This window comes from Pelobates fuscus, chromosome 1 (genome assembly GCF_036172605.1).
Source record: "Pelobates fuscus isolate aPelFus1 chromosome 1, aPelFus1.pri, whole genome shotgun sequence".
Lineage (NCBI taxonomy): Eukaryota > Metazoa > Chordata > Amphibia > Anura > Pelobatidae > Pelobates > Pelobates fuscus.
The window spans coordinates 11,633,976-11,643,423 of NC_086317.1; the positions used below are offsets into that span (position 1 = coordinate 11,633,976).

General features: G+C 52.2%; 1 protein-coding gene across 1 annotated transcript in view; it reads right to left on the reverse strand.

Annotated features, from left to right (window-relative positions):
* Positions 1-9,448, reverse strand: part of LOC134573755 (zinc finger protein 850-like) — a 788,930-nt gene that overhangs the window by 548,924 nt on the left and 230,558 nt on the right. The window lies entirely within an intron of this gene.

The following is a 9,448-nucleotide window of genomic DNA, read 5'->3' on the forward strand; positions in this document are numbered from 1 at the left end:
CCGATACCTGCATCTACACACACACACACACACACACACACACACTGCCCGATACCTGCATCCACACTAGGGATCGACCGATATTGATTTTTTAGAGCCGATACCGATACCGATATTCTGTGAACTTTTAGGCCGATAGCCGATATAATTTGCCGATATTCTGTACATTTACCATTTTGGAAAATAAAAACTATTTCTAAAGGTAAATGCACAAAATATACATGTCACGTGGAGTGCATGCAGTGTGTGTGTGTAGTGGATGCAGTGTTTGTGTAGTGTGTGTGTAGTGTGTGTGTAGTGGATGCGGTGTGTGTGTGTAGTGGATGCGGTGTGTGTGTGTAGTGGATGCGGTGTGTGTGTGTAGTGGATGCGGTGTGTGTGTGTAGTGGATGCGGTGTGTGTGTGTAGTGGATGCGGTGTGTGTGTGTAGTGGATGCGGTGTGTGTGTGTGTGTGTGTAGTGGATGCGGTGTGTGTGTGTGTAGTGGATGCGGTGTGTGTGTGTGTGTAGTGGATGCGGTGTGTGTGTGTGTGTAGTGGATGCGGTGTGTGTGTGTGTAGTGGATGCGGTGTGTGTGTGTGTAGTGGATGCGGTGTGTGTGTGTGTAGTGGATGCGGTGTGTGTGTGTGTGTGTGTAGTGGATGCGGTGTGTGTGTGTGTGTAGTGGATGCGGTGTGTGTGTGTGTAGTGGATGCGGTGTGTGTGTGTGTAGTGGATGCGGTGTGTGTGTGTGTGTGTGTAGTGGATGCGGTGTGTGTGTGTGTGTGTGTGTAGTGGATGCGGTGTGTGTGTGTGTGTGTGTGTAGTGGATGCGGTGTGTGTGTGTGTAGTGGATGCGGTGTGTGTGTGTGTAGTGGATGCGGTGTGTGTGTGTGTAGTGTGTGTTTATAATGCAGTGTGTTTGTGTAGTGTGCATTATACACACACACACACTATACAAACACACTGCATTATATACACACATACTATACAAACACACACTGCATTATTATACACACACACACACTATACAAACACACTGAATTATATACACAGTGTGTTTGTGTAGTGTATGTGTATAATAGAGTGTATGTGTGAGGGGGCATTTTTTTTATTAAATATTTTTTTTATTTTTATATTAAATTTTATATATATTTATATATATATATATATATATTTAATTATTATTATTTGTTTTTTGTTGTCCCCCCTCCCTGCTTGTTGCCTTGCCATGGAGGGGGGATATGTTAATCCCTGGTGGTCCAGTGGCATTGGCTTAGCTGTGGGAGGGGGGCAGCAAGCGTTTACTCACCTCCCAGCAGCTCCTCCAGCTCCCCAGTGTAAATCTCGCGAGACCAGCGGCCGTCAGAGCTGGCCGCGGGTCTCGCAAGATTTACACTGGGGAGCTGGAGGTGAGTAAACGCTTGCTGCCCGCTCTCCCCAGGACCGCCGGGCTTGTAATGAGCCTGGCGGTCCTGGGAGGTATTATCGGCAATATCGGTATCCCTATTGGCCGATACCGATATTGCCGATTATATCGGTAAAACCGATAATCGGTCGATCCCTAATACACACACACTGCCTGATACCTGCATCCACACACACACACACACACACACACACACTGCCCGATACCTGCATCCACACACACACACACACTGCCCGATACCTGCATCCACACACACACACACACACACACACACACTGCCCGATACCTGCATCCACACACACACACACTGCCCGATACCTGCATCCACACACACACACACTGCCCGATACCTGCATCCACACACACACACTGCCCGATACCTGCATCCACACACACACACACTGCCCGATACCTGCATCCACACACACACTGCCCGATACCTGCATCCACACACACACTGCCCGATACCTGCATCCACACACACACTGCCCGATACCTGCATCCACACACACACTGCCCGATACCTGCATCCACACACACACACTGCCCGATACCTGCATCCACACACACACACACACACACACTGCCCGATACCTGCATCCACACACACACACACTGCCCGATACCTGCATACACACACACACACACTGCCCGATACCTGCATACACACACACACACACTGCCCGATACCTGCATACACACACACACACACTGCCCGATACCTGCATCCACACACACACACACACTGCCCGATACCTGCATCCACACACACACACACACACACACACACACTGCCCGATACATGCATCCACACACACACACACACACACACACACACTGCCCGATACCTGCATCCACACACACACACACACACACACTGCCCGATACCTGCATCCACACACACACACACACACACACACACTGCCTGATACCTGCATCCACACACACACACACACACTGCCCGATACCTGCATCAACACACACACACACACACTGCCCGATACCTGCATACACACACATCCATACTGCCTGATACCTGCATCCATACTGCCTGATACCTGCATCCATACTGCCTGATACCTCCATCCATGGATGGATGGATGCCTGATACCTGCATCCATCCATACACATCCATACTGCCTGATACCTGCATCCATCCATACACATCCATACTGCCTGATACCTGCATCCATACTGCCTGATACCTGCATCCATACTGCCTGATACCTCCATCCATGGATGGATGGATGCCTGATACCTGCATCCATCCATACACATCCATACTGCCTGATACCTGCATCCATCCATACACATCCATACTGCCTGATACCTGCATCCATACACACACACATCCATACTGCCTGATACCTGCATCCATCCACACACACACTGCCTGATACCTGCATCCATACACACACACACTGCCTGATACCTGCATCCATACACACACACACTGCCTGATACCTGCATCCATACACACACACACTGCCCGATACCTGCATCCATACACACACATACTGCCCGATACCTGCATCCATCCATCCATACATACTGCCCGATACCTGCATCCATCCATCCATACATACATACTGCCCGATACCTGCATCCATCCATCCATCCATACATACTGCCCGATACCTGCATCCATCCATCCATACATACTGCCCGATACCTGCATCCATCCATCCATACATACTGCCCGATACCTGCATCCATCCATCCATACATACTGCCCGATACCTGCATCCATCCATCCATACATACTGCCCGATACCTGCATCCATCCATCCATACATACTGCCCGATACCTGCATCCATCCATCCATACATACTGCCCGATACCTGCATCCATCCATCCATACATACTGCCCGATACCTGCATCCATCCATCCATACATACTGCCCGATACCTGCATCCATCCATCCATACATACTGCCCGATACCTGCATCCATCCATCCATACATACTGCCCGATACCTGCATCCATGCATCCATACATACTGCCCGATGCATGCATCCATACAAACGCGCTGCCCGATGCATGCAGCCGCACACACGCGCGCTGCCGATGCATGCAGCCGCACACACGCGCGCTGCCCGATGCATGCAGCCGCACACACGCGCACACACACACTGCCCGATACCTGCATCCATCCATCCATCCATACTGCCCGATACCTGCATCCATCCATCCATACATACTGCCCGATACCTGCATCCATCCATCCATACATACTGCCCGATGCATGCATCCATACAAACGCGCTGCCCGATGCATGCAGCCGCACACACGCGCTGCCCGATGCATGCAGCCGCACACACGCGCGCTGCCCGATGCATGCAGCCGCACACACGCGCGCTGCCCGATGCATGCAGCCGCACACACGCGCGCTGCCCGATGCATGCAGCCGCACACACGCGCGCTGCCCGATGCATGCAGCCGCACACACGCGCGCTGCCTGATGCATGCAGCCGCACACACGCGCTGCCCGATGCATGCAGCCGCACACACGCGCTGCCCGATGCATGCAGCCGCACACACGCGCTGCCCGATGCATGCAGCCACACACACACACGTGCTGCCCGATGCATGCAGCCGCACACACGTGCTGCCCGATGCATGCAGACGCACACACGCGCTGCCCGATGCATGCAGACGCACACACGCGCTGCCCGATGCATGCAGACGCACACACGCGCTGCCCGAGGCATGCAGACGCACACACGCGCTGCCCGAGGCATGCAGACGCACACACGCGCTGCCCGAGGCATGCAGCCGCACACACGCGCTGCCCGATGCATGCAGCCGCACACACGCGCTGCCCGATGCATGCAGCCGCACACACGCGCTGCCCGATGCATGCAGCCGCACACACGCGCTGCCCGATGCATGCAGCCGCACACGCGCTGCTCGATGCATGCAGCCGCACACGCGCTGCCCGATGCATGCAGCCGCACACACGCGCGCTGCCCGATGCATGCAGCCACACACGCGCGCTGCCCGATGCATGCAGCCGCACACACGCGCGCTGCCCGATGCATGCAGCCGCACACACGCGCGCTGCCCGATGCATGCAGCCGCACACACGCGCGCTGCCCGATGCATGCAGCCGCACACACGCGCGCTGCCCGATGCATGCAGCCGCACACACGCGCTGCCCGATGCATGCAGCCGTACACACGCTGCCCGATGCATGCAGCCGTACACACGCGCTGCCCGATGCATGCAGCCACACACGCGCTGTCCGATGCATGCACCCACGTGCACCATGCATGCACCCATACACGCGCACACACGCTGCCTAATGCATGCACCCATACACGCGCACATGCTGCCTAATGCATGAATTCATGCGTGTACACACACGCTGCCTAATGTATGCAGCCATGCGCATGCGGCCTAATGCATGCATCCATACACAAATGCTGCCGAATGCATACATCCATCCATACTGCCCGATACCTGCATCCGTCCATCCATCCATATTGCCCGATACCTGCATCCATCCATGCATCCATACATACTGCCCGATGCATGCATCCATACACACGCGCTGCCCGATGCATGCATCCATACACACGCGCTGCCCGATGCATGCATCCATACACACGCGCTGCCCGATGCATGCAGCCGCACACACGCGCGGTGCCCGATGCATGCAGCCGCACACACACGCGGTGCCCGATGCATGCAGCCGCACACACGCGCGGTGCCCGATGCATGCAGCCGCACACACGCGCGGTGCCCGATGCATGCAGCCGCACACACGCGCGGTGCCCGATGCATGCAGCCGCACACACGCGCGGTGCCCGATGCATGCAGCCGCACACACGCGCGGTGCCCGGTGCATGCAGCCGCACACATGCGCTACCCGATGCATGCAGCCGCACACACATGCGCTGCCCGATGCATGCAGCCGCACACACATACGCTGCCCGATGCATGCAGCCGCACACACATGCGCTGCCCGATTCATGCAGCCGCACACACACGCGCTGCCCGATGCATGCAGCCACACACGCGCTGCCCGATGCATGCAGCCGCACACACGTGCTGCCCGATGCATGCAGCCGCACACACGCGCTGCCCGATGCATGCAGCCGCACACACGCGCTGCCCGATGCATGCAGCCACACACACGCGCTGCCCGATGCATGCAGTCGCACACACGCGCTGCCCGATGCATGCAGTCGCACACACGCGCTGCCCGATGCATGCAGCCGCACACACGCGCTGCCCGATGCATGCAGCCGCACACACGCGCTGCCCGATGCATGCAGCCACGCACGCGCTGCCCGATGCATGCAGCCACGCACGCGCTGCCCGATGCATGCAGCCACGCACGCGCTGCCCGATGCATGCAGCCACGCACGCGCTGCCCGATGCATGCAGCCACGCACGCGCTGCCCGATGCATGCAGCCACGCACGCGCTGCCCGATGCATGCAGCCACGCACGCGCTGCCCGATGCATGCAGCCACGCACGCGCTGCCCGATGCATGCACTCACGCGCATCATGCATGCACCCATACGCGCACACACGCTGCCTAATGCATGCATCCATAAACGAACATGCTACCTAATGCATGCACCCATAAACGAGCATGCATTCATGCGTGCACACACGCTGCCTAATGCATGCATCAATGCGCATGCGTCCTAATGCATGCATCCATGCGCATGCGGACCAATGCATGCATCCATGAACATGCGACCCAATGCATGCATCCATGCGCATGCGACCGAATGCATGCATCCATGCTCACACACATGCTGCCTAATGCATGCATCCATACACAAATGCTGCCGAATGCATGCATCCACACCAGGGCCAGATTAAAAGCCCAGTGGGCCTGGTGCTGACAATTATGACTGGCCTAATTACAGAATCTTATCGACTAAAAACACTCCCAAGCGTCATGTATCTGATAGAGATGGTGCTGGAGGGATAGAAAACAGCAGCTATAAGAAAACACATACCTTATGCTAATCTCTCTCCAGTTTGTTTTCATCTTTCAAGTAAACCCATAACCCCTAACAGCAGTATCCAGTGAAGCAGGAAGTCAATGGGCACAGTAAAAGGGTGTGCCACTGACGCAAATCACGTAACCTGCCAAAAAGGGGTGAACATGTCCAAAAGGGGGGCATGTCTGCTCAAAGAATTGGAAGGCAAGTCTGGCATAAATGCATGTCAGGCTGCCTGCCTATCATGCAACTAAGGGCATACTATGCAGACCGCACCCTGAGCTTGGCATAAATGCGTCTAATGATGCGCTTGCTATGTGAAAAGTAGTTAGGGTTGCCACCTTTCTTGGAAAAACATACCGGCCTTACTAATTTGCATAATTTATGTATGGGTGACATCACATTATGTAAATCATGAGGAGTGACAAAAGAAAATGCTGTAAATTCACCAAAAAACTACTTGGTTTGATTCTGCGGTATAGATGGATTGCTCCCAGTGTCTCAAGTCTCCCAGTGCCCTCATGACTCCGTGTCCCAATGCCCCATGTCTCCATGTGTCTATGTCCCCATGTTTTCCAGGGTCCCCATGTCACTAGGAACACGGGGAGACCTGGGGACACGGAGACACTTGGGACACTGGCTGAGACATTGGGAAAATAGGACACTTGAAGACATGGGGACACAGACACTAGGGACACTGGCTGGGTGACATTGAGACACGGGAGACACTCAGATACTGGGGGCACTGGCTGGGAGACTTGGGGGCACTGGGAGACATGGGGGCACTGAGACACCAGGGACACTGGCTGGGAGACATGGGGACACTGGGAGACACAGACATGTCTGTGTCATAATGTCTCCCAATGTCCCTTAGTGTCTCAGTGTATGTCTCCTTACAGCCTTTCCCCCCCCATCCCTCACTTCCCTGACCTGTAGGCTGCCTCTGCAGGGTGGGCGTTGCTGTCTGGACTCTCTGTAGCTGCTCCCCTATGGATCAGTGAGTAGAGATAAGCAGGTAGGGATATGATGGAACTTCCTATCCCTGCCTGTCTCCACACACAGTGACCCCTATTGGACAGTGCTGGTATTGCATCGTAATCTCTGTTTATACTGAGAAAAATACCAGCATTTGACTGCAATATCGGCACCGGTTAGGCAGCCTGAAATACTCGCTGTGCAAATAAAATACCAGCCAGGTGGAAACCCTAAGAGTAGTGTGTTTAAAAAAAAATCAATGGGCCTGGAGCTGCAGCTATGTTAACACCCTATGTTAATCCGACCCTGATCCACACACACACACACACGCACACACACGCTGCCTAATGCATGCATCCACAAACCCACACATGCTGCCTGCTTCCTGATGCATGCATCCATACACACATGCTGCCTAATGCATGCATCCACACACACACACACACACACACATATGCTGCCTAATTGCATGCATACACACACACACATATGCTGCCTAATGCATGCATCCATTCACACACACACGCTGCCTAATGCATACACACACACACACACACACACACGCTGCCCCTAATGCATACACACACACACACACACACACACACACACACACACAGTGCCTAATGCATGCATACACAAACGGTGCCTAATGTATGCATCCATCCATACATGCTGCCTAATGCATGAATCCATACACACACACACGCTACCTCGTGCATGCAACCAAGCATGGCCAATCAAGTGCTGAAATGCTGTTTAGCTGTTAACCAATTAGTGCAGGTTAACCCCTCAAGGTAGAGAAAGATTATAGGAGGCTGTTGAAACCAGTTGAAGTCCATATGTAAACTCACCATTTTAGTTAAACAACCGTTCGAAAATGGCAGAATCTGAGTGTAAAAGTGTTTAAAGTGAAAATAAATAGGCATAAGTGTAAATTGGAGCATCTTAATTGATGGTTATCTATATCCTTTTTGAAAAAATTGCCATGATATTAAACCATTAAAGAGATTGAAAATGGGATTAGTAAAAAACGGAAAAAATAATTAATAAAACATATTTAAAAAAAAATAAAAAGGAACAAAGCCCATATGTAATGTTCCAACATATTATGTTATGGATAGTTAAATTAAACAGTTTATGGACATTAATGTGCTTCAAAGTGAAACAAATCCGGTTAAATATGCATAACTCACAAAAAGGTGTGTGTGTGTGTGTGTGTGTGTGTATACTGCCAGATCATTTAGGAACTCCTAGAAAAATGTTTCCTAGTTACCATTTCAAATAGGTTTAAATAGGTTCAAATAGATTATCATCAATATTAGAATAGTTTCAAAAGTTAAGTAATTTTAAAGGATATAAATCGAAAAAGGTTGTAGATTGGGTTTTAAGGAATAGTGATAAAAAAATAAAACATTTTTTTAATAGATTGCTTAAAGAAAGGGAGAAAAGGAGAATCCTTTGAGTCCGTGTGGGCTCACTGTTTTGAGTCTATATATCCAAAAACATTCACGTTGCCTTAGATACTTGTCGTAATCACCTCGCCACTGGTTTCTCTTTACCAACTCCAAGCCACAGAAACGTAAACCCTTAGAGGCCCCTGCATGACATTCCCTAAGATATCGAGATGGGGTTGTTCACTGGGTTTTTGGGGGACCTGATGTGTTCCTTCATCCGTTGTTTAAAAGGGTGGAAAGTTTCCCCAACGTATTTAAGATTGCATTGGCAGGTAAGTAAATATACTATAGCTGCCGTATTGCATTTGAAGAAGGATGTGATCTTAAACACCTTTACACCCTCACTGTCTGTGACACTTTTTAGAGTCCCTTTGATGTGTTTACACACCTTCAACATGCAAAGGTGCCAACTAAAGGGTACTGGAGTCATGTTGTTAATGAAGGCTGGCATGCAGAGTCAGTCTCTGTCTCTGTCTCTGTCTCTCTCTCTCTCTCTCTCTCTCTCTCCTCTGTCCGCTCGCCTACCTCTGCTCTCTATTACCCGGCCACCCCCTCAGTCAGCCCTCCCTCAGCTCTCCATGGGCTGGCCGCCCCCCTCCATCAGCAATAAATGAGCCGGCCTGCCCGCCTCCCTCTCACAGCTTT